A 24,652-nucleotide genomic window follows, 5' to 3' on the forward strand; every position below is an offset into this window, starting at 1 on the left:
AAATAGATTAGTCAGACTGCAAGTAAATTACGTTTTGTTCTGCATTTTAATGAATTTGTATTCAACAATAAAAGCTCTGTGGCTCGTGTTCCTCTTTCAGAGGTAATACCCAGTGCTGTGGTGCTTAACTGTTTATTCAAATGATGCATATACATTTTTACATCTTCATTTATTTATTTATTTTAACTTATTTTAGTGGGGGAAAATACAGGCATTAATTTAGAGCTACTGATGCAATGAAATGGAGGAATATATTTGAGGTATTAGCTGCTTCAATCTCCTGCCCACAAATAATTGATGAGTTTCTATTAAAGATTGACAAGCCGGCAGACTGCAAAGCATTTTTTACGAGAAAATGCACTGTAGTTACCAAATATGCATGGTACCTTGTATTCTGTTGCTATATAGTAACAGTTTTGGAGTTGAATTTTGTTTCTTATAAAGTTATTGGTTGGTATTAAATTAGGAAGAATTTGCATGGAGTAGAAAGAAAAAGAGACAGAGAAAGATAAAGCAAGCAACACACGCACACACATCAGAATTCTCCTTTGCCATTTTTCATGTGCTGTTACTGACTTTCATGTAAATTGTTTTAGAATTCTCTTCAACTCGTCTTCTCTCTTTTTGGGTTGGACTATTGGGATGCATCAAAAAATGTAGAAATGCAAATTCTAGTAATGCTAGCTGAGCCTATGAAGAACAGCAAGCTCCTCATCAGCATTGTTCATATGTAAGCAGAGTGATAAAATGCCTAAATAATTTTATCCTCAGCTCTGCTTTTTATGAGAAGTTATGCACTTATAAAATAAAATGAGGGAAAAATAAGTAGAAAATCCTTTATGCATAATTTTTAATTCATAAAGAAAAGAATTGTTCAATGTGAAATTATAAGAACTCTAAGTTTTACTCATAATATATTTCCCTGTGATATGCATAATCACAAAGATTTTTTTCTATTTGAAGCAAATATTTTAAGACTTACAAATTGTCTGTAAACTCATTCTTTTTCTTTCTTATGATGCTTTGTTGAATAAATATACTTGCATTTCATTCTGTATAACATCATTCTTATAGAAGACATATGGTCTTTAGTAACGTATTAGGAGACAAGATAAAACATCTTTTCTGGGAAATCAGACTTGGGAAGAGAAGGGAGACAACCAGGGGAAAAGAAGATCTAGATATTTTAAAATTTGAAATCTTAAAATGTGCTTTATAAAATAAAGGGTAATTACACCAGCTTCTTTTTTATTTACAGTATCTGTGGTTTTGATTTCACCTTTAAATGTCTGATGATAGGCAATAAGATAAACAACCACAAAAATTAGAGCTTAGGTACAACTTGAATTAGCTTTATTTATTGTTGCCACATCATTTTAATTTGTGGCAATAAAATGTAATTATTATTCTGGCATTCCTATACAGTAATGAAGAAACAAAACATATTATTTTTAAGTTGTACAGTACCTCCATAGTAAAATGAATAGTCAGGGCAAATCTTTTTTTATTTCAGTATTTAATCTCTGAGATGACCCATCTAGCAAGCAGTTAATATGCTGATGTGTACAGGAACATTTTTGATGACACAGATCTTTTAAGGCAGAGTGTCTACACGCAAATAAACCTACACATGCCACAAATCAAAAGTTTCTTATTCAGAAAACTCCACCTGCTAGATAAATAGACAGGCATACATTTTTGACTCGCAGTGCATGTTCTATAATAGGTTGTGCAATTGGATTTAATTTGACTATATGGATTCAAATATTTGTTACTGCCCACTTTAGAGAGACAAAAATTAAAATGGTTTGGTGCCTTACAGGATATGCAAGGAATAAAAACAAAAGCTGAAGCATCTTAGAAATGCAGAAGGTATATTATTAAAAAATAATAGAATACAAATACTAGGGAATATCTTTGTTATGTACAACGTTACTGGCTACGTATCTTAGCTTCATTTTGTATTTATGAATATATTTTCAGTAGAAGGATAAATAGGTGAAAATAGTTCACTACCATATGATTTGTTTTATCCTTAGGCATTGCCTGGGGTTACTGGTACAGCCCTGGCTCTCAGTACCGAAAAGTGAAATGTGCAACAATGAAAATTTTATTAAAACGTATGTTAACCCATTACAGTATGTTCACTTCCAATTCTTTGTAAGAATGTGTGATGTATCATTTTGTGTGTGTCATTTTTTTAAAAAGATATGAGTCAAGTAGAGGAGCAAATTTAATGGGAGAATTTTATGGGAAACATTATACAAATGGCAGAGTGTGCGATTCCTATTATTAAAATAATTTGTCATTGTGTGAAAAAATGGTATAAATTTCAAGAAAGAGTCTTCTTTAGTTATCTGCCCTCTTTTTAATGACAGCAGCTTTTGTGCAGTAAAGGCAGACACGTTTTCAAGCAAAGCCCATTTCAGTCCAGAATTTCTGAGAGCCCTATTAATGTTTCATGCTAATCAAGGAGAGTGGGAAATAGAGCTGACAGGTGCTTTCTACTCTGCTTATTCCTGTCTTACTGCATTAGACATTACTAGCTAAAAAAGAGCCAATATAGTTCTTTTCCAGTACATGTGGTGGCAAGGGCAGGAATAAAATGCTTCTTTTTATAAGTTTATAGTTGTTTTTTTTATTTCCTTCACTGGTAACATCCACAAATGTATAGATGTAGTGATTATTAATAAACATTTATTTTACTTCAAACCATGACCTGAATCAGACCCTGAAATTTCCCCCGCAGTGCACTTTGGAAACTCCAGTGTGCTTGTAGCACATCTGAGATAAACTGACGTCCACGTGGGATCCTTGTTTTTTGGTAATATTTCCATCTGAGCCAGGAAGAAACACATACCTTTACTCTAGGACAAGTCTTTTTGATTAAGGAATGTCAGGGTGAGGAACAAAAGTAAACTCTTCAAAAGGCAGCTTGAAGACAAAGCATGAAACTGCAGCAGGCATTGCTGGGAGCTGCCCTTTGCCACCCTCCCCTACCCCAGGTACCTGACTTGTACCCCAGTGTTAGGTAGGCAGAACAGCAGCACTCTGAAGTGCTCAGATCCCAGATGCAGTTCCAGGAGAGAGTGACGTGCCTTTGAAAGCCTACCCAGAAGTCCCCTCTGGCTGAGTTTAGGTACACAAGTTAGGAAGACTGGAGGCTCTCAAAGGCACGTGTCTCTGGTGCCTGCGTGGAAAGTTTCGGTGCTTCCTTTGGGAAGTCTGCTTCAATAGGCTCTTAAATGCAGATGCAAGTCAGTTGCCCAAGTGAGGAAGACCAGACTGTAGACTGTGACAACAAAATGGCTGAAGTCTGCAAGCTCGGATTTGCTCAATTACATTTGTACTACACTCACACAGGGAATTTCATAACTACAGCAGCTAGCAGTCCTTGCCTTAGCTTTGCTGGAATAATCAGGAAAAGAAGAAACCAAGCCCACTGGTCCAATATGTTGCTTTTCTCTATGCAAAGCAGACATCGTTAAACTGTCCCAATTGTGCATGGCACTCTACATGGCTGTTTTTTCATGCAAATTATAATATATACAATAATTCAGAAAATATTGATTTACTTAGGTATGTCTATAGATATTTGAGCATTGAAAAAAAAGTTGCATTTGCTTAATTGAAATTACTTTATATCATAAAATTTAATAGAGGCAAATCGCTAATCAGGTACATTTTACACTGATTTAACTCTTGCTTACTTTGGGTTTGGTCACTAATAATTTACTGCTTTAAGTTGAAGTAATAAATACATTCATACAAATTTGAGTATTTATGAATCCAGCTTAAGTTTATATTAAGAATCAGAATCAGTTTAGCTAAATTAATTTAAACCGGGGTAACCTTTACCCATGACATTGACATGAATTTATTAAAAAATTGTAATTATAACAGGAAAACAACTACCACCTTTGTCTGTCCAGACACAAATCAGTACTGCTTATTTGTTTGTTTTAAGGAGACTGCCAGCATGTTTCTATCATATTTATTTTTCTGTTAAGAAGAATGATTTCTACAGTGAATAATGCCTACATTCAGACTCATAATAAGTCAGTATGAAGAAATATTATTAGAAGAATCAAGTTGCATTTCTTACAGGAGCGTTTTCACAATGTCTTTAGAATCCTCTTGAATAATGATGGTCAAGCACATGAGCATGTAGCTTCTAGTACCAAAAGACTTGTGCTTTTATTGTCATGTTTATTGTGTCAAATATTGCATACTTCCATTTTTTTCCTTAGGAAAAAAAAAAGCCTTAATAAAGAATTTGCTTCTGTCGGAAGCCAATATCTTTTAACATAAATTTGAAGATAAGTGAACTTGGCATATGTTCTGCCAAGTTGCCACTGTCTACATGCCTCACATAGGAATGAGATTGGTCCCTGTGGGATAGGACAAAACATTATTATTTTGTAAAGAAGTTGTCGTCACACAAATAAATCATTGGACATACTAAGAATGGAATTCTTTAACAAAAAGGATCTCATCTTTTTTGATCCTAAATTTCCACCATAATTGTTTATAAACTTATTTTCATCATGTACCTATGTTCAGTTTAAAGGACTGATACAATGAAACTCAGGGGGGTTTCCTTTCTGACTTTGAGACTTCCCCATTATGGTGGGGGACCTGGGAAGGTTTAGCCATTTTGTCATCTGAGCTTAAGTCTCTAAAAGCTATAGAGGGCACCACAGAAGTGAGAAGCCTCCTCTTCATCCCCTAGATAACACAGCTTACATTGCCAAAAGACCTGTGAGCACGACCTGCCCTAGAATTCCCTTAGCAGATATCTAAACCTAGTTTAGATCTGACCTCTAAGCTTAGGGAAGGGTATGCAAGCAAGATTCACAATGCTCATTGTCTTTTCCACTTGAGAAATGTTCACCATAAAACACAAATATTTAGAGTTATATAGAGAGTCTACAAGACTATAGCAGCTGTTACCACCACAGATTGGTCCAGTGTGACGTGACTCCTGAAGGTTGCCTCCACAATCTGTTCTTTTTTCCAAGTCTTTCTTTCCTTCAGTGGAAAAGGGACTAGAGGAAAGACTTTTTTCTTAGGACTGATCACGGTTTCAAAATTCACAGATGATTTTAAGGTAGGGATTTTCATTTATTCACCCTGCACCCTGAAGTCCTGAATAACAGATCATAGTGTGCTAAAGCACTGAAACACTCTGCTGTAAATTATTATGAAGGAAGATCTCCTTAATCCTAAACCATTTAAAATTAAATATTTTCTTTCTGTTGTTCTATCTGGAACAGTCCCTTAAAGACTGAGATTGAATATGTGCATGTAATGTGTTTATTTCTTTGCTATCTTAGTGAAGAAATTAAGATTTTAGTGTGTTCTTCTGAAAGCTGTGTTGGGAGCCCTCCCAAAACCCAGCAATAAATTGAGAACATCAGGTTTTCAACACAAACCTTGGGCTGGTCCCATAGGGTACCTCCTAGCAAGTACTAAGTGCTGTTTAAGTTTCACCTACTTAAAATTGGTATTGCTTTCACCAAAGCAGAAAAATGTCTGCTTTCATCAGGGTTTGAGACCTTGGTGGAGATATGTGCATGTGCAGATAGTAAACTGCATCCAAAGCCCATAAGCCCATTGTCATTAAATCTCAATTTCTTAGTTTACTCTACATTTACATTTATGCAAGCAAGACTTTGCATCCGTGCAAATAGGCTGTGCCTGGGAGAGTCCCACTGGGACTGTGAAAGGAAACCCATAGAAGCCTTCACATTGATGTTTCAAAGGCTTCTGCATCTGTGCTCTATATCTATGAATAGATATCCCTTGCTCAAAAATTAGTTGCTCCTTCCCCCTCCTCATCCTGCCTTCTCTGCCACAATTCGTAATATGACTATTATGTGCGAAGACGTTTTGCAAACAAAATTATTACTCTTGCTCCCTCAAGAATGCTTAACTAAGGCCATTTGGCCCATTATGGCAGACACATTATTTATACCAAATTCCAAGTAAAAAATTCCATTTCTGAGGAGATTATAAAGTTGAGATAGAAAAACCATATCCAGGATTAGAAAAATGTAGCTAGAATTGTGTTTGGTTTTCATTAAGCGTCCTTTGACCTCTGAGTCTTATAGTCACCTTCCAATTAACACCCTTAGAGCCTGATTGTTTAGGCTCCTTTTAGATGTTGGGGAGAAAAAAGAGTAAGCTGGTCCCTAGCAGCAATCAGTTGTCTCTTTAAGAGCATCTGGGCAACTCTCTTGTCCACACAGTGATCTAGAATTCAGAGGTAGTGGCAGGGTTAGAAATGAAGCCCAACTTGTTGCCTCTGAGCTCAGACTACAGAAGGACAATGCTTGCTTGGCCATAGCAAGGGAGCATAAAAGAAAGGCCGTTTGACCCTCTTGGGTTAAAGAGAGCAAGGCACTACAGATTTCCGTCTATGGTGATATGCTCTGGCAAACACTTTATGTTTAATTAGCAGGACCAAACTCTCCTTTAATTTATGCAAGTGAAGCTCAATTGGTTTCTTCTGTAATTGAGAGAAGAATTTGGCCCAGCATCTGTAATAAATCATTAATGAGCATGTAGTAAGATAAGTTTTAATGATTAATTAACAATGTATTTTTTGGAGAAAAGTATTCTTAACATGCCCTTAATGTATCAAGTGATAATTACAATATTAAAAGCCTACTGATTAAAGCAATTAATTATATGCTTAATTTATTTACTAATTAAGCTTTAATATATGTATAGTTAAGTAATTGCTAATGAGTATTTCACATTTGCTAAACAGGTCTGGCAGTAATTGCATGGGAAACACCATAAAATGATTCTTCTAGTGATTATATGAAAAAATAAAACATTCTTTGGGTTTTTTTTCTTCTCTTTTTATTGGGCTTTTTTTTCCCCCTAAATGTATTTCTTGGCTTGTGTTTTCCTCCTTGGTGAGTGAAATGTTTACTAGGATGCAAGTTTTGTAGGTCTGAAAGGTCAGTGTTTCTGCATGCATATGATGAAATGTGCTTCTGAAGCACAACTCAGTCATGCCTGTGTGAAAACAGTGATCTTACCCCCTTGTGCACACAGAACTAAAGCCTGCAGTTTTCTCAGCCTCTATTCAGATCTTAGGCAAAATTCTGGCTAAGGTTGATGGAAGTTCGCCATGTTAAGACCACAGCTCTTTTTTCTTTGGTTGTGCAAGGACTTTTGGCACCTGAGCTGGACTCTTACATCTTTAATTCTTGTACAGTGCAAGAGAGAGAGGTGTATTTTTCAGTCAGATGTGGGTTCCTTAAATCAGAGCATATACAGTATCTGTTGTGGCAGTCCTTACTTTAAGTCCTATACTTCGCACAGACAAAACTCCAAGTAAAGCTGATAAAACTTTTGTCTGAGCAAACAACAGGGCAATAGAATCACTTTTAGACATACCTGACTACACACAGTGAACTCCCGAGTTCTTTATCCATTTAAATTCCTATTGCATCCTAAGTGAAACCCAGAGCCAGAACTTCTGGTCCCAGCCCAAGTTGTGTCACAAACTACAGAACTACAGATAGTCCCTCTTTTCCCATCTCTTTGCCTTTGTTGCTGCACACCTTGCCATCAGCAAGATATTATCCCTGTGTAGATTCTGAAATGCTTAAAAATACAAATAGCAGTGGCATACTATATATAGAATGGTTTGGTGCAAATATACTGCAAAACATGAAGAAGTGTCCAAGGAAGGGTTAGTGTTACTATGGCTGTAATTATTTCATAATCTACTAAGAAGTAAGTGAGCAAGACACCTACAGCACTGACAGATCAGGGTGGAGCCTGGTAATGGGACAATCCCCAGTTTAGTTACCAACCCCTAGCTTTTGCAGCATAGATATCTGGAGATATTTAAGCAGCTTTCCTCCCTTTCCTAATCTTACACCTGCTTCTTTCACTTCAAGCTTGTGTGTATTTCTGCAAAACCCCAGCTGCTTCCTCTGCTTTTTTCTAAGTTTGGAGCCTGGGCACATCCCCCCAGTCTTCTCTCTGGATACATCTTCTCAGCGCTCTAATTTGTATCTAGCAGGTGAAAGTGTGTGTTGACCCAGAGCACATTCCTGGGAGAGCAAAATTAAATAGGTTCAGTAGGTCTGGGATGCACATAAACAGGTCTTAATGTAGTGTGTATTCTCATCCCACGCATTAATGAAGTCGGAGATGGACTGAATCTCACCAAAGCATGGGGTCTTTGTGAATTCCTTATGCTGTCACCAGGTCAGAAATGGACAGGAGTGACATGTGGACTCAAGGGACTACACCCCAAACACAGGGCTTAGCCTTGGCTTGCATAGAGCCTTCAGTTTTACCAAGACTCCACACATCTACCTAACTGGGTGCAAGTGACAATCTCTGGTAAAATTCCACAATCATTCCCAAGGAGAGATTAAATTACATTTATATGGCATACACTCTTACTCAGTTATATAAGAATGCATTCTTCTGGTAAAATTGGTGTTTGTATTTATTTTTTGTATTTATTTGAGATAGCAAACAAGGGATAAGGGCATTAACTGAAGATGAGGAGTTACTGAACAAAGATTTAAAGTTGAAAAAGCACATATCTATTTTTATAAGAGCATTAGAAAGGAATTTCAGCCAAATGTCATTCCAGAGGAATCAAGCTGGTAGCTGAGTGACTTCAGCACCCACTGACACCAGGGAAAGTTTCAAGCACCAAGTATCTCCTAAGGCTGGCAGATGTTACCTTGAATGATCTATGTAGGCATGTTCTAGAGAATCAAATAGAGATGTTGCCTACCACATGGGAGCAACTGCTGGCAGGCAGTGTCCTGACATGATCTGGCAATCAAAACACTTCCACTGAACTTCATGGATTCCATGATAAATTTGGGGTGATTTGGGGGTTCACAGAAGGAAGATTATCAGCATTAGTGCTCTATTCAGACTTCAGTAATGACAGTACTGACACTGACTGTCAGTGGTCAGGAAAGATTTATTTCTTCTTTGTTCCATACTTTGTCTTAGGGATGGCCAGGGGTTCACCTTCTGAAGAACTCAAGATTGACTATGAGAGCTATGGATTTTTATACAGGTCTTAATGAAGCAGAAAAAAACCTGTAGGGTCAAACCTTACCTAAAATATTAGAAAATGTTGCTGACTGTTCTCATGGTAAAATCCTCATCAGCAGAACTGAGACAAGACAGTTCCACAAGTGCTCCTCTCTGCTGGCACCACAGCATCCCTTCTCTGTCTACATAATGTGCTGAAGTACTCCTATATTCTATGGAAGATAGGTACGAAGGGTTAGACTCCTCACTTAATTTTCAGAACTCTGGAAGAAGCTGGATTGGTGCTGACACATTTAATGCAGTAGGAACATAGCACTTGTTCATCTCCTGTGGTCTGTAAATCTTTGCAGGTGAGGGCTTCACAGCTGGACTGCAGAGTGCTTTGTCCCTACTTGACTTTTGAAGTAAAGACATTTCTGAATGGCAGGCTGACAGAATTGTGATCCATGGTTCAAATTGCTCCAAAGAGGACTTTAGTTTTAGTTAGAGTAGGGTGTTAATAACACCAAGGTTGTGGGTTTGATGCCCATATGGGCCATTCTCATGCAAGTCTCTTTAAGATTTCATTTTTTTTGCTGCAGTTTTTACTTCTCTAACCAAGGTGTACAGAAGAAAGAAATTGTTGATAGTAGGGTACAAAATCATAACGCCCAGAAAGTTTGACATTTTCCTTAAAAAATCATTGCTTTACCTCACCAGGACTTTTTTCTCAGTAAGGTCTTTGAAAAGGTCACTAGGAACTGGAGGGCTTGGAGCACAGAAAATGAAAAGTTAAACCACCCATGCCACATGGCCTTCTTCATCCAATCAACCTAAAGAGCTCTGTGAATTTTTAGAACACACTCATAGGCTTGGTTGGTACTAGAAAATTAAAGAGGTCTCTTTTGAACAATATTTTCCTCTCTGTCCTATGAAGTGTATTGGGCATCTGTAAGTTCTATGGAAACTTTAAAGGGGGAAATTTCAGGAACAGCAAAATATGTTGGGCAAAGTTTTGAGACAGCTTTAGATTCCTCCTAAAAGGCTGCAAAGAAGCTAGGTTTCCACAGCTCTACATTTTTATATTTTGTTCCATCTCAAGTTCCCACTGAGCATGCCTTTGTGCTCCTAACCCACGTGTAACTCCCAGAGCTATGTGCTGTGCAATGGTCATTAGCAGAATGTATTGGAAATGGCTACAGAGGGTAAATAAATTTAGCACTATGCTGTTAAATAACACAGGCATTGTTCCTTCTCTCTGAGGCCAAGTGTTATGACAAGACTTGCATCTACCTATTTAAACTTTCCAACAACACAGGGACACCATCTTCACACCTCCTTTTGGGAAAGATCTATACTGCTTTCTGTCTCTTGAGTAATACCCAGGCATTATTCAGCACAGTTCTAATCAACATAGAGCAAAGCTATGCCAGGCTGAGTGTTAATGGTTAAACAAACACTCCAAAGACAGGCCAGTGCTTGAAGCTGTGCCTTATTGCTCTTATATTTCCCAGTACAGGTATAGCAACAACTGTGTTATGGTGGAAGATAAGCTGGAAGAAGCATCTAAGAAAATCTGCAGAGAGAACTGTACCTTCATTGCACCTAATTACTCACATAACTTTCAGAAATGAGCTCCCTAGGCAAAATGTTTGCCATTTTTATGCTATGTCAAGAACTCCTTTGTGAAAATCTCACTGATTTAAACAATGCACATTCCCTACAGATGTCTTCTCATCTGAGGACTTCATCAGCTCTTTCCAGAGAGAAGTCTGAAAAATTACCTCAAAACACACCACCTTGAATAAAGTGGTGGTGATGGTGGTGTTTACCCACAGAGGAGAAATAGGAAAAATAGGGCAGAAGAGTGAGAATTGTCTGGCTTAAGGCCCAAGACCTCCACCTGGTCAAAAATCAAACCAAAGTGACTTTTTGCTTGCACATCAGTGACATAAGCATTTGGCATTTGTTCCTGAAGTGGCCTTGCAGTTTTTGGAATCAAACCCAAACCAACTTCTGATGAAACTAAATTAGCAAACTGGTGGATTTGCCTTCATTTAAGTAGCAGGATACGAGGCACAAAACACGTCCATCCCTGTTCCTGATTTAGTGTTATACGCAGCTCTCTAAGACACTTTCCCAAATGAGTGCAGTGTGGCTAACAGTCTAGAGCTTCAATACTCCTAGAGCAGCTTTGATGTTTGGCTTTATTGGAACCGATCTCTTTGAATGGAATATTGGTTGGGATGTTAATGTAGCTCTTTCTGTGTCCTCCAAAAGGCACTTTGGAAGCATGGGTCACTCATTCAGTATATACTGAAATATCTATGAATTTCTTGAAAATACCTTTTGTTTAGTCTGCCTTCTCTTTTGATCACTAAGTAACATTACGCATCTATAACACGAGAGACAGAAATCGAAATCTTGGAAATAAAAAGCTGTACTTAAGATGTTATTTCCACTTTTTTTTTTCTCTGAGTTTTGTATTTTTTTTTTCCTCTCGACTACTTTTAACTACAGCTCAGTAATTCATAAGGGAAGGTTTCAATATTTACATTTTCAATGATTTAATAATTTTATTTTTTACTTTTTAATGGATTAATTTAAAGGCTTTATGCTCACACCCAACTCTTTTTCTATTGTTGTCTTGATTTAAATGTGTTAGCTAAACAGCCTCAGGTTTACTTCTTGTAGGAGAAGGAAACATTCAAATTTACCAAATATTTTACTTACAGTGACTGGTTTACCACTTATTGCTGGCTTCAGAGAGGGTCACTGCCAGCACTGTTTTTCCCAAAGGCATGATAGTAGTTCTCTCATTGAGTAGAGCCAGCTTTTTTCCCCTCTCTCTCTTTTTCACTGCCAATTCCACTACTGATCTTGTGCAATAAAATGTGCTTGTCAACGAAAATGTCAACCAAGTTTAAAAAGAATAGTCTGAGTAAAACTAAAAAGTAAATTATTTAAGTAGAGTTGTAGTTGAAACTTGAAAGAATTTTGTTTGGTGGTTTTCTTTACATCATTCTGCCAATGGAGGAGGAACTCTGAATTTCTAACTAGTGAAGCCCTGTCATAAGTGGGGCTGACAGTTCACATTGAAAATTCTGTTTTCTTCTTTCCCAGGAAAGCAAGTCAAAGTTAAACCAACAAACTATTGTTGGCAAGTGCCTTACCTTTGTTCTATGCTTCCTTATAAATTAACGACTTCTGTTTTCTAGGTTGCCTGTAAATGGAATTCCTAGAATTTAGGATCTCATATTGGTTATATTATTTTAAAATGCTACTGCATCCTTTTAAACAGCGGCTGGATTTAGAACATACAAGAATCTCTATCAGAGCTTGCTCACAAATGGTAATGAATAAAAAAAAAGGAAATAGACTGTAAATTTTGGTTAGTACATTGTGAATTCAGTTAGAAATTGGACCACCAGCTTACAAACTTTGTAATGGTAAAATATCAGTGAAATTAAGACATTTCTATAAACACATCAGTACTGTGTCTGATCTATCAGTATGATTACACACTGAATTTTGTGCTTGTTTGCACACAAAATTTCACTGAAATGAACAAGATTGGACATTTGCATATTAGATTTCGAATGAATCTAAATGTAAAGAAGAGCTGAATTTACTGTAGAATTGCTCTTAATAGCATTGTGTGCTTGCAATGCTCTATAACCATATATTTTTTCTATATATCTATATATACATAACCTCTATTCTCTACTAATTGACTTATCAGTATATACTCTAGTATATACATGGCCAGTTCATTAAGGTTAATTTGTTCAAAAATATTAGAAGCATTAATTTCTGGCTTATAGCTAATGTCTGCTCCCAGCCAGTGTCTTGTTTCATCATTAGTGTCAGCTAAATTATAACTCACACCCAACTGTTTTTACACTATCTAATAGAATCAATTGATGCAATGGGTGACAAGATGCTGTTTTGCATTTTGTCATCTCACTAATGCACATGGCTTAAAGGCATTGGCATCCATAATGTGGGGCAGTTTTGTAGGAGGCACAGAATAGGCTGAAGCTGCAAGGGCCATTTTCATAAAATATTAATGAAATTGAAAAATACACTGGGGTTGAAGGCTTGTCTGCTAAATGTAAGGTAAAATCTATTCTGTTCTGCTTTCTGATGACTGTAATTAGCAGCCCTAATTAAAAATTCAAACCTTGTGTATATTTGAAAGCATGAATCTTAGCTCTCATCGTGTTTATTTCCTTTACAAAGTATTTTATTTTACAACACTAATTGAACAGGATCCTTCCTAGCCTGACAGCCGCAGCTGGCTGGAGCCAGTTTATGTATCCAGTCTCTCTAGACTACTTCCTTTTGTAAGCAATAAAACATCTTTAAAAAACATGTATATGCTCTCTATGAGCCATTAACTCTGTGTCACCCAGTGTGGAACTGGCCATCCGCACACATGCGTTGTTGTTTCCTTCACTTAAAAGTGACCTCTTTGAAAAGGCAGCTTTTTTCTGATCTTCAATATTTAATGTGGATTTACTTACATTAAATGACCACCTTTCTTAAGGGGACTTGGCCCAATTCTGACATTATTTATGAACAGCATATGCTGTGCAAAACAACGGAAGGAATCACCATTAGTTCCAGTAGAAAAATCTACTTTTTATCATCACTTTGTATAGTTATTTTGAAATTCATGGTCAAAATACCAGGGCCCCACCAGGGAATATATGACTACAAACCAAGTCCAAATTGATTATATGCACATTACACTCTGAAATCCAATGTACAGTGAAGAAGAACATGTGAATGGGTTAAGTTTTCAATGTTGTATTTCCTCTCTTCGCTGCTTTCCACATTAATAGCTCTGAACTGTACCATTTCCGATTTTCCTTTACATTCCCTGTTAAGACGACAACACCAGAATTTTAATGTCTCATATAAAGTCCATAATCATAAGGAATATTTTCCCTCAGAACCTTGTCTTTTTGAATGGGTGGACTTTTTAACTCCTCATGTCAGACCAACGGGGCCATAAGAGGAGGGGACAAGGTGGATTTACAGAAAAGGGTATTGGAAGAAATTCTGTGGCTTTGTTAACTGAGTTCTTCACTGATTTATGTGAGAAAATGAAATTTGATGATGCATCCTCTCTGTGACAAAGGGTCTGATCTTGCAATTCTTGCTCAGGCAAAATTGACTTCAGTGGGAGTGTAGCCTCAGTAAGGAATGCTGGATCAAGTTCAAAGATTTGCAGGAAAAGAAAAACAGGCAGGAAGAACCCAAAATAACTCAACTTTGAAGAACTGGGACCCACGTGCCAATAATTATGGTTGTGAAGATACAAATGTAATTGTATGATACTTATAACTAATTTGTAGTGAAGAAATGAGAGTTTAACCTGAAGTATATACCTAAGTGTTAGAAAATAATTTAGACACTTTCACTGCAGTTAGTGTTTAAACTTCTGAAGACTGTTTCCACTCTGCATTGTAATACAACTGAAATTTTCTTAACAGTTTTCACAAAATGCTTTGAAATTTTTTAATTAAATTATCTTTCTAAAAGTTACATTTTGAATAGTTTATATTTTATGTCCATACTTTCACAATCTGTAGCCAATGAGCATGCAATCAAGAAGTCTTTTAAACACCTCATTGTCACAGAGCAATCTCCACAAATGTTTCAGTTCGGGAAAAACAGCACATGTCAATGAAATTTCATTTTGCTGAGAAACATTCAGACAAGTTCTGTCAGGTATTCTAAAATCATTGTGGGATACAGAAGGGGGCTAGAAGGATGATACAAGCCATGTTTTTTACCATCTGTTCCTCCCTATGGTAGGATGTCTTCCCCTTTCAAGCACTCATAGTTTTGGTCTGTGAGGCACATCCATTATTGGTCCTGGGATGTCAACCAGGCATTTGAGTAAATGATTCAGACATATCACTTCTTTATCAGAATAAGAATGGGGTTTGCAGTCTCCTCCTCCTTCCGTGCTCTATTTTCCACAGGCAAGGCCAGAGAGAAGATGCAACCTGCTTTACCTGTCTGACAGAGAATGGTCTGAAACACCCCACAAGTAAATCTGGAGGCATCCAGACACCTCCTTAGCGCACTTGTCCTTAACACTCCCGTTTATTGCTTCCTCCCCTTTCTTTCACTTACCTGTCTTGAATTTAAAAACACATGCAGGAACTAACAAAACAAACCAGACTGTGAGTTTTCAGTGGAGTTTCACAGAGAGATTCCCTCCATCCTTTTAAAGGTTCTTAGGGAAAAACCCATACTTGGGTATTTGGGCAAGAACTCCCTTGCCTCCTAAATGGCAAACCTAGATCCAGAGATCAACCCCTCACCTCCTAGAGCCAAACCTGAAGTTTCTAGCTCACCTTTGGTCTAATCATGGGCATCCAGTTTAAAGTAGTCTGCAAGTCTCTCTTTGCAGTCAAAGGAGAGTGTCCCAGGGAACCCACCTTTACTGAGCACTTAGCACTGCTGAGCTGAACAATCCTTCCAAGAGAGTGCTCGCTCTTTCTACCAACACAAACCACAAACTTCTAGATGATCACAGGTAGGTGTGATGTATCAACCCTAATATCACTCCTCTGGATGATAACCACAGCTTTCTCCTCTCATGACAGCTGAAAATCATCCACTAATACTTTAGATTAGTTATTAGGATTAGATGAATTAGACTTGTAGAGGGCATGTTCCTATAAATATCCCCATGACTTCTCATCTTGCAGGATCTGAAAACCACAAAATAAATGAACAATCCAAGGTCAAGAACAGACCAGGAAGTAGACAATTTGGATAAACTGTGAGGTTTTTACTAGTTTATTTAAATTTGAAAATTATAAATTGTTAACAGGAGTTGAGCACAGAACTATCTTGAGTTTTTTGTAACCATTTCAGACAGAGGAACATCTATAATTTGTGTCTGGTACTTGGATTATGGATTGCTCCAGTATAGAAAAAAAAAATTATATAAACACCCAAGAAACATGAATTCATTAGTTCAAAGAAAGTACAGAGCTGTATAAGTTAAAGGATGTGGCAATGTTATGAGTTAGGTGATATGTTTCCTATTTTTTTAGTAAATTGGATTGAGAAACCATTGGCTGGGTTTGACATACCACTGTTAATAGGTAAAAAGATTATAGTCCAAGTCCCATAGAGCTTGCTGTCCGTGTGATTATTTATGAGATTATTTACTGATTTTTGGAAGAGATGGCTGACTCTGCAGAATTCTCCTTTAATATTTTTATATACAGTTTTCTTGATAATATTATTATGCACTTTATTGTTACATTTTAGTTTAAGGTATAACCGAGCTTCTTCTTATAGTGATTTTTGAGGAGCTATTAGTGGATTAAAAAATCCCCACGCTACTCTCTTTCCTACAGAGACTCTTTTGAATCACATTAATAGTACAGCAGTTAATGATAAAAACTACAGTAAATACAGAACAATATGTTTCTCAGTTAAAGTCAAAATAAGGGACATATTGAAAAGCATTGGTGCAGGACACCCAAGGATAAACTGGTTAAATTCTGTAGTTTAAAGTGATGAAGCTTAACATTTTCTTTAACACAAACACCACTTGGTCTCATGACTCAGCGTTGCTCACCTGTGCTATTGGCAGTAGAATGGCCTAATACTTCCTTTGGTGGAACTCACATAAGTTTAGTTTAAAAGAGTGACCTTTTTTTTTTGTTGTTGTTGCCATAAGGGAGAACTAGAGCAGGAGACAGTAAAATTTAGTAGGTTTTAAATTATGGTTCAGGGATTAAAGCAATTACTTTTAAAGAGTCATAAACTGATATGTTGCTGAATTTGTCTCTTTCCTCCCTCAAGCTGTCATACCCCAGGCAATTGCCTTCACATCACGTATATCATTACTTCTCATCTCTCCGACCAATGAGAGCATCTCTCAGGCAGGGACACACTCAAAATGAGGAAAGACTTTAAGGGCATTTCCAGTCCATCCTCCTTTTTCAGATCTTACTGGTGACAGGACTGTGGCTTATAATGCTGTTTCACAATGAGCAGGTACACATTGCCCTTGTTAACATGTTTTGCACTCACTCACGTAGAGAAATAGCTCTGAGGATGAGCAAAAGGGAGGAGGACTTGACCTGTTGGCCTGAGCAACTTAGCAAGGTCATCAATTCAGTGCTGGCATCCGCTTCCAATCCACAGATGGTGTTGCTCTAAGGATTTTTGGGAACCTATTAATGCAGGGGGAAGAGGGAAGCAAGCTCTCATTACCCACTGATGGAAAGGGAAATAGTCATATATACTCTTGTTATAATTCATACTCATGTCAGAGAGGTGAATGGATCATTTTCTCCTATAAAAACCACAGATACGGAACTGTTAGGCCAGGAAGAAAGACTTTATTGCTCTGTTCTGAGTCACACACCCTGTGTTTTCTTATCTTTTTTTCTGTACAGACAGGTCTACTCACATATGCACATAAAGAAACACACAGAGAGCATTACAGTGACTAGATTAATCCTGTTAACATAACAAAAATCCCTGGGAAAGTTTTATTATCTAGTTGGGTAATGTGATGATACAGAGTGCTGTCTATAGCATTGGCTCACAGTGAAATATGTGAGGGAATGGGAAGATCCTGTGGGAAAAGTTTTCATATTTCCGGTGGAGAGGAAGCATTTACCTGGTGGATTTTTTTTAAAGATAATGATGCCTGCTTCAGACTTTGCTAGATAGCTGAAGGAACTGTGCAGAAGTGGTTCTGGTCAGTCTGGTTTGATGATAACACACTGTGCTCCAGGCATACACAGGTACAGTGCTTATATTAAGAAAAATAGACAGCCGAAAACTTACCACATAGGTGAGGAAAGCATAATCTCTGTCTTTAATGTTTTGTAATGAGCCATCCTTTATGTATCTTTTCCACTGCTTACATGTTTACTGATTGTAGGTTATGTTTTCAGACTCTAACGTTTACAGTTTCAGGGCATGTTCAAACAGTCATCTTATTTAAAATACTAAAAATAAATCCTATTTACCAAATCTGTTCTCCTCTCCTCTCCTCTCCTCTCCTCTCCTCTCCTCTCCTCTCCTCTCCTCTCCTCCTCTCCTCTCCTCTCCTCTCCTCTCCTCTCCTCTCCTCTCCTCTCCTCTCCTCTCCTCTCCTCTCCTCTCCTCTCCTCTCCTCTCCTCTCCTCTCCTCTCCTCTCCTCTCCTCTCCTCTCCTCTCCTCTCCTCTCCTCTCCTCTCTCTCCTCTCCTCTCCTCTTTATGGTGCTCTTCTTACCTGCACCTCTTCGAAATCATAATTTCTCACAGAAGTATTTGTATCCATAGACATGAGGGGGTATGAGATCCTCAGAGATCTGATTATGAGTGTGGAGTTCAAATAAAAGTTAATTTTTATGATCACTTTTGAAACATCAAAATTATATCTGTTTCATTTGCTCAGTTCATGAACAAAAACTGAAGCAAATTAAGAGCAACAGCAGTAAAAATGACCAGTGCACACTGCTTTGGAGTGCATATAGAATGGGTTAGATTTTTTAATGCAGCCTAATGCAAGGCTAGAGGTGCTCTGGGTGGTATATTAGCCTTTTCACATTCACTCTGTATAGCATATATTCCTACAGATCTCTCCTTCCCTCCCTCCAGGGTTTACTCTTTTTCCCACTACCCTTTCCTTTCTCTTCTCCACCTCCTTCTGCCATTTATGGATTTTGATTGACGAGAGTTAAATGGCACACAGCCAGCCTCTAAAGCAGCAGCTGGGGCTGGCAGTCCTTCCATGTACACATATAGGGATATATTCAAATACACCATTCTGTGATAAATCAGCATCCCATCCGCCTGATATATGAGTGATTGGATAATGCCATGCATCTGTTTTGACCCAAAAGCTGCTTTTGCTAAGACTGTATGCTTTCTTCTGCTGCCCCCAGCTCCCTACTGATTTTCAAGATGTCTGTCTGTCATTTACATAGGTGCAGGTCAGTCAGGGTGGCCTTTTCTCCTCCTGGTATGTTGGCCCTGGCTCCTGTGGGCAGAGGCAGCCGTGGTGCAGAGCAGCTGTCTACATCTGGGACCGCAGCCCTCCAAGTGATCAGCATGGCCCTTACCCCCTGCTGTAGATTATGAATAACCCTCGCTGAAGTCCATGGGAGTTATTTGCATCCCACGAGGAGGAAACAGGGCCAAACTTCTCTAAAACGACCAGAGGGAGACCTGTAAATTTCCCGACACTGCAGGCAGATAGGCACAGCAGGGAGAAATGTTGTGCATGTTGTGCATGTGCATGTGCACCCGGGCTGGTACAAACGGAGCTCCGCTCTGCTCTTCCAAGGTCATAACCAACAGTGCGCAATTGGTTCTTATGAAAAAAAAAAAAAAAAAGGAAAAAGCCTTATTAGCCAAAAAAACCCCCCCTCAAATTAGAAGTTCCTCTTTTGTTTTTGAAAAGGACAGGGTTACTCTTACAGTAGATTTGGACTCATCATCAGGATTTCTGAGATTTATGACTGGGCTTTGGGGGTAGCACAAACAGTGCTGTTGAAGCTTAGAAGCAAAACAAGAATAATAATTGTTCTAATCATTTTTTACTAACGAAACACATTGTTTAAATATATTTGTAAACTGCTTTTAGCATCTCATACAATAAGTAGATCACTATGAATTAATAAAATGCAAAGTACTATCTAATGATTTCAAATCCACTCACAGCTTGGTGAGAATTTGGGAAATGGAATTAATGTACAGACTGTTTTCTCCCAGAGAACACACACACACCGTTCAGAACACATAGGCATGTCAGTATATTTTCAACCTAAAAAATTTTTGTAAGTTAAAATTTTGCTTACAGGTATTTTAATAAAATAATGTCTTGAAAAAGTGCTAAATAAGATCAGTTTAGTTGATAGCTAGGGCAGGAATTCTTTGGAAAAAACTCACCTAGTAAAAATTTTGGGTCAAATAATTGAAGATTTTTAAGTCTACTGTATCCACTGAGTTGTGCAGTCTGAAAGTCCACTGCACCTTCAGGAAAGATACCTATGGTGAATGGGTATTTACTGTCAGAGAAGTCCAACTCCAAAGCCATGGAAAATCTCCTCCAAGCATCAGGGAGGCTGTGACTGTATCTCTGATATTTTTGCAGAAGAATTCACTTTGCACAAGTAGTCCAGCTCCAGGTGTCTAGGAGCACAGTAAGAAAATCCCACTGTATTAGAAGCCAGGGGACCCCAGCCAGGTTCAGCTATCACCTTCAGATTCATGAGGATGCTGCCCAACGTGTCTTAACTGCAGTCAGGGGCACTCTGTAAATTACTGCCCATCTTTTTCAAGAGACTAAAGGTGTCTATATTTTTGTCTTGGTTTTGTAAAATGCAGGGAAATGCATGGCTCCTGACTCACCATATGTATGTGACACATCCATCAAAAGAAGCATCTAGGTTTGAATGATCAGGAAGAAAATCAAACCTGTTGTCAGAGCCTGGAGGTCCTTGCAAAAGCTTATGGAAATCAAATGAACGTTATTGAATACCCATTCCAAATAATATATTTATTTTGCAACTTCCAATTTTAAAACAAACACGCATCTGGAGGGCCAGATTCACTGGTCTGCCTTGGCTGCCCTGCACTGTTTGGGTGATGTGAAACATCTGTAAACTTGAATTGACTGGGCTTGTTGGGGTTGGCTCCCTGTCGGGTTTACAGCTGCTTCACGTTGCCAGAGCAGTTCAGAAAGTCTAAGTAGACAGGTATATCCCTTCTTGCTGCTGTGAGGCACAGAGCAGGGCAGGAGAGAGTCAGAGCTACTGGCAAGAAGCATTATTTCTAGTGGGAAACAATAATTATATAAGGGTGGTGTAAGAAAAAATTATATTTGTTGTGTGCAATTTTAGGGAAGGGACAGCAAGCGAGTAAAACTTCTCTGGAGTATTTTTCTAGTTTTAAATAAAATCACATACAGTTTCTTGTACACTGGTATGCTCTCTGCTGTTACACAGATAGTTTAAAGGAAATGTGATGGATCACAGTGGGAATTAGCACCGGAATCTGTTAATGGCATTATGTTTTGACTCTTGATTGCATCTAAGAGCAGTTCCTAAGGAATTTTAATATCTTTGTTGTTCCCAGGAATGTCTTGTTAGTAGGTCCCTATGTTTTATGAATGGAGACACACAGACCAAATGTCTGCTGACAGGCAAGGACAGAAGGTGAATGTGGGGAAAAGTCACGTGCCATTCCATGGCAAAGGACAAACATGTTAGTACATGCATTAAAAATGTAGTAGCAGTGCACTGTGTCAGTATATATATTTTAGTTTTAGCGTAAGTACATGTTTCAAACTGCGTCATTCTCTTCTTGGCTTTCTTTTAACATCCAGTAGCTTCTGCTCCATAAATAGCTCCTGACCTTACCAAAATTTAGTTGTAGTCTTCTCACTGCAGGCATTAGGTCACTCATGGTTAATGAGTGTATTAGATAATAGATGTTAACTCTAGCACACTGCAGCATTTCAGCAGAGTGCATTCCCTAGCAATGAACACAAAGTGTCACTGTGACCACACACTAATAATTCCAAGAAATATAGAAACTTTTGCCTAATTTTAAATTTATTTACTTGTCATATGTGTGCTCATTTGGAACTCCTAGCGTTAATTATCTTTGCTCCAAGTTGGGCCAGTCTGGAATTCTAATTATCTTAATTTTTACAATTCATATCTCTGAGGTCTTAGTGTACTTTGGAACTGGTCTAGGCTGTACATAATCAAGGCAGAAAAGAGACAGGTGGCAATATTGTACATTTCAATTGCCTTGTCTGATGTGCCCCTTTTGTAGAATAATGAACATTGGAGAAACAAATTGGTCTGTCAGAGTCAATAACAACCCAATGCTCTGAGCTGCTGGTCACTAATGCTTCCTGTACTTAATCAATGTGCTGCAGGAGATGTTCTGTTCAAAACAGTTAAAGATGAGCAGCAGCAGCAGATTTGGCAGCAGGACTGGGAGAGCGAGTGAAAACATTCACAGGGTTGGAGTTTCCTTGTGCTAGGGAAGAGACAAGCCAAATATAAACAAAGTGCTTAAAGGAAAACCCACAAAGAAGCAAAGACTCCCACTGCCCTGTTGGTAGAGGAGGAAGAGGAGGTCAGTTCTCTCCTCCAAAATGAGTAAACAGAAGATTATTTCTACAAGAAAGCATAGCAGGAGAAGACAATGCTATACACCTCCACAATTAAAGCTTTAAAACAATCAACACAAGAAGTAAGAAGTTGAGAAGAATCAATTTTTTTTCCTTCAGTCATGATTAGAAAGCCTGAGTTACCAATGCAATTGGTGCTGGTAGCAATGTTTAAGACAACAAATCGTCATTTGAAGCAAACTGTAAGGAAAGCAAAACAAATAGGGAAAGTCTTGCAAAGACATAGCTTTTAAATCATGCCTATAAGAAGCTTCTGAAACAATTAAGTAAGCAAACAGAAAACAATTTCTGAGCAGGAAAAGGATAAAAGGTGATTTATGCCTAACACACTAGATAAACAATTTTTTCAATGGGTCTTATGACATAAATCTGGACAGCTGAAGGGTACTTATGATTTTGCACTCAGGAAGAAACAGAAGATAACAAGAATAGATAAAAAAACCCTTTTCTTACTGAAAACTAAACCTCAAAACAGCAACTTACAGTTGTGTGTTTTTGTCCAGAAACACAGTCTTAGTGGTCAGAGTAGACTATTAAGGAAGTTCTTTTCCACTCTGCACCTTGCCTGGACAGCATGTTGGGAGCTTCCAGATCTCTTGAAAAAGGGCAATAAATAAGTCTAAATCGACTTATTCCTAGGAGTTTGAAAGCATATATATGCAAGCTACACTTTCACTTGCTTGACAGTGGGAAATAAAAAGCTATCACAGAACTGAGATGGACCAGTCCTTGTGTTGAAAACCTGACAACAATGGGAAATAAAAAGAGTTGGAACAAGGAAAGCTTGACAGGAGTTAACATTCACAGAGAATCTCATAAAGATTTTCAGGATAAGACTGTGATAACTTTATCAGCCTGAAGGTCAGTTGTTTCTAGTCTAAGCTAGACATTTATGCTCTCAAAAGCTGACTGAAATAAATAGGCATTTCCAAAGGTTAGTACATCCCTGGTAATTTGTACAGATTTTGTAGGATGAAAAGTACTTAACTTTCTCCACAGAGAGCCTAATCCCATCTTTTCTAAATACTCAGGAAGCTCCCCTCTGACTTCTTCTAGTTTTACTTTAAACTGGAGTTTTTTGCCTTCTTAAATATCAGAGAGATTTTATGGACAAGGATGACACTTGATAAAAATTTGCAGAAATAAATTTGCAGAAATAGTCTAGTGTTTCCCAAAGAAAAGAATAAAGATAATGAGAATTGGGTAAATAATTCTTCATAGGCTGATAATTTTTAAAACTTGTAAATAATTCCTATGAGTAGTTTATTTTTTCATTGGAGAAGGATTGGAAGAGTAGATGAGAGGATTGGATCCATGAGTCACAGAGTTTGACACATATTTTGTTTTCAGAATAAAATATTTATCCTGTTGAAAAAAATGTTGAGACAAGATCAGATTTTAAAATTACTCACCCAAGATAAGTTTGTCTTCCAACAAATTTAAAGCACAGGAGTATAGATGTTCTTGTGAAAGATCTACAGATTTAGCTCGAAATGTATTTCTATCCCTTTATAAAAACCTGAGAAAGAAATATTTATTTTTAGTAGCCATTCCTTAAGTATGCTCATTGTTAGTTGGCTTGACAAATGAAGAAATGATCCAAACTAACCCAGTAAACTGGAAAATACTAAGGCCAAACTCCTCTTCACCCTGGAGAATCACAGTTATTCACAATTATTATGCCAACTTTCGTACCTCTGAACAAACACTAAAATCCAATTTTCATCAGTGGTGGAATAGCAGCAGCCACAACTGACACAAGAGCAGAAAGAACTGTTGCAGATTCCCAGGACAGAGTATGAAATTAAGGAAACAGTATTTGTGTTGAAAGCGGGAAAGCCTACGCCCCCGATGGATTTGCTGTAGAATTTTTAAATACATTTGAAAGTGAAATCATATCAGGCTTACAGGACTATGTCACCAAGCTTTTGAGAGGATCTCTCCCAGACTCCCATAGGGAAGTAAGCGCCTTTCTGCTTCTCAAACCGGATTACCATCCTCTGGAGGGGATGTCCTTTCGGTAATTAAGATTACAACCACAGTCCCACTTTATGGCTGATTTTGATATGACTACTTGATAAAGTCCAACAAAGTAACCAGAGAATCCGCTCCAATCATACAGAAATATACATTAGTATCTCTTATTTCTAGCCATTATTACAAAAACACACAGATGTACAATTTTTTGTCAACAAATGGTTAACACAAATTTCTCTTAAACTATTCAAACACACTGTTCTCAAGAAACAACTATATTTAATTGCCAGATACCATGCCACAAAAAGAAGGAGCAAGGACATTTTGTCTGAGTTTTAATAGGTTTAAACATTAACAAATATCCTCCAACTGGGAAAATACAGCAACAAAACAAAGCAGAAAAATTATATTTACCCAGGCAAAATGTTTCCCCACTAACTTGAGCAATGATAATGGA

The 24,652-nt window shown here is 37.8% G+C and overlaps 1 long non-coding RNA gene across 1 annotated transcript in view; it reads left to right on the plus strand.

Annotated features, from left to right (window-relative positions):
- Window positions 1–24,652, plus strand: part of LOC120410047 — a 180,081-nt gene that overhangs the window by 940 nt on the left and 154,489 nt on the right. The gene's annotated exons all lie outside the window — the stretch shown is intronic.

Source organism: Corvus cornix, chromosome 1 (genome assembly GCF_000738735.6).
Source record: "Corvus cornix cornix isolate S_Up_H32 chromosome 1, ASM73873v5, whole genome shotgun sequence".
In the NCBI taxonomy this organism is placed as follows: Eukaryota; Metazoa; Chordata; class Aves; order Passeriformes; family Corvidae; genus Corvus; species Corvus cornix.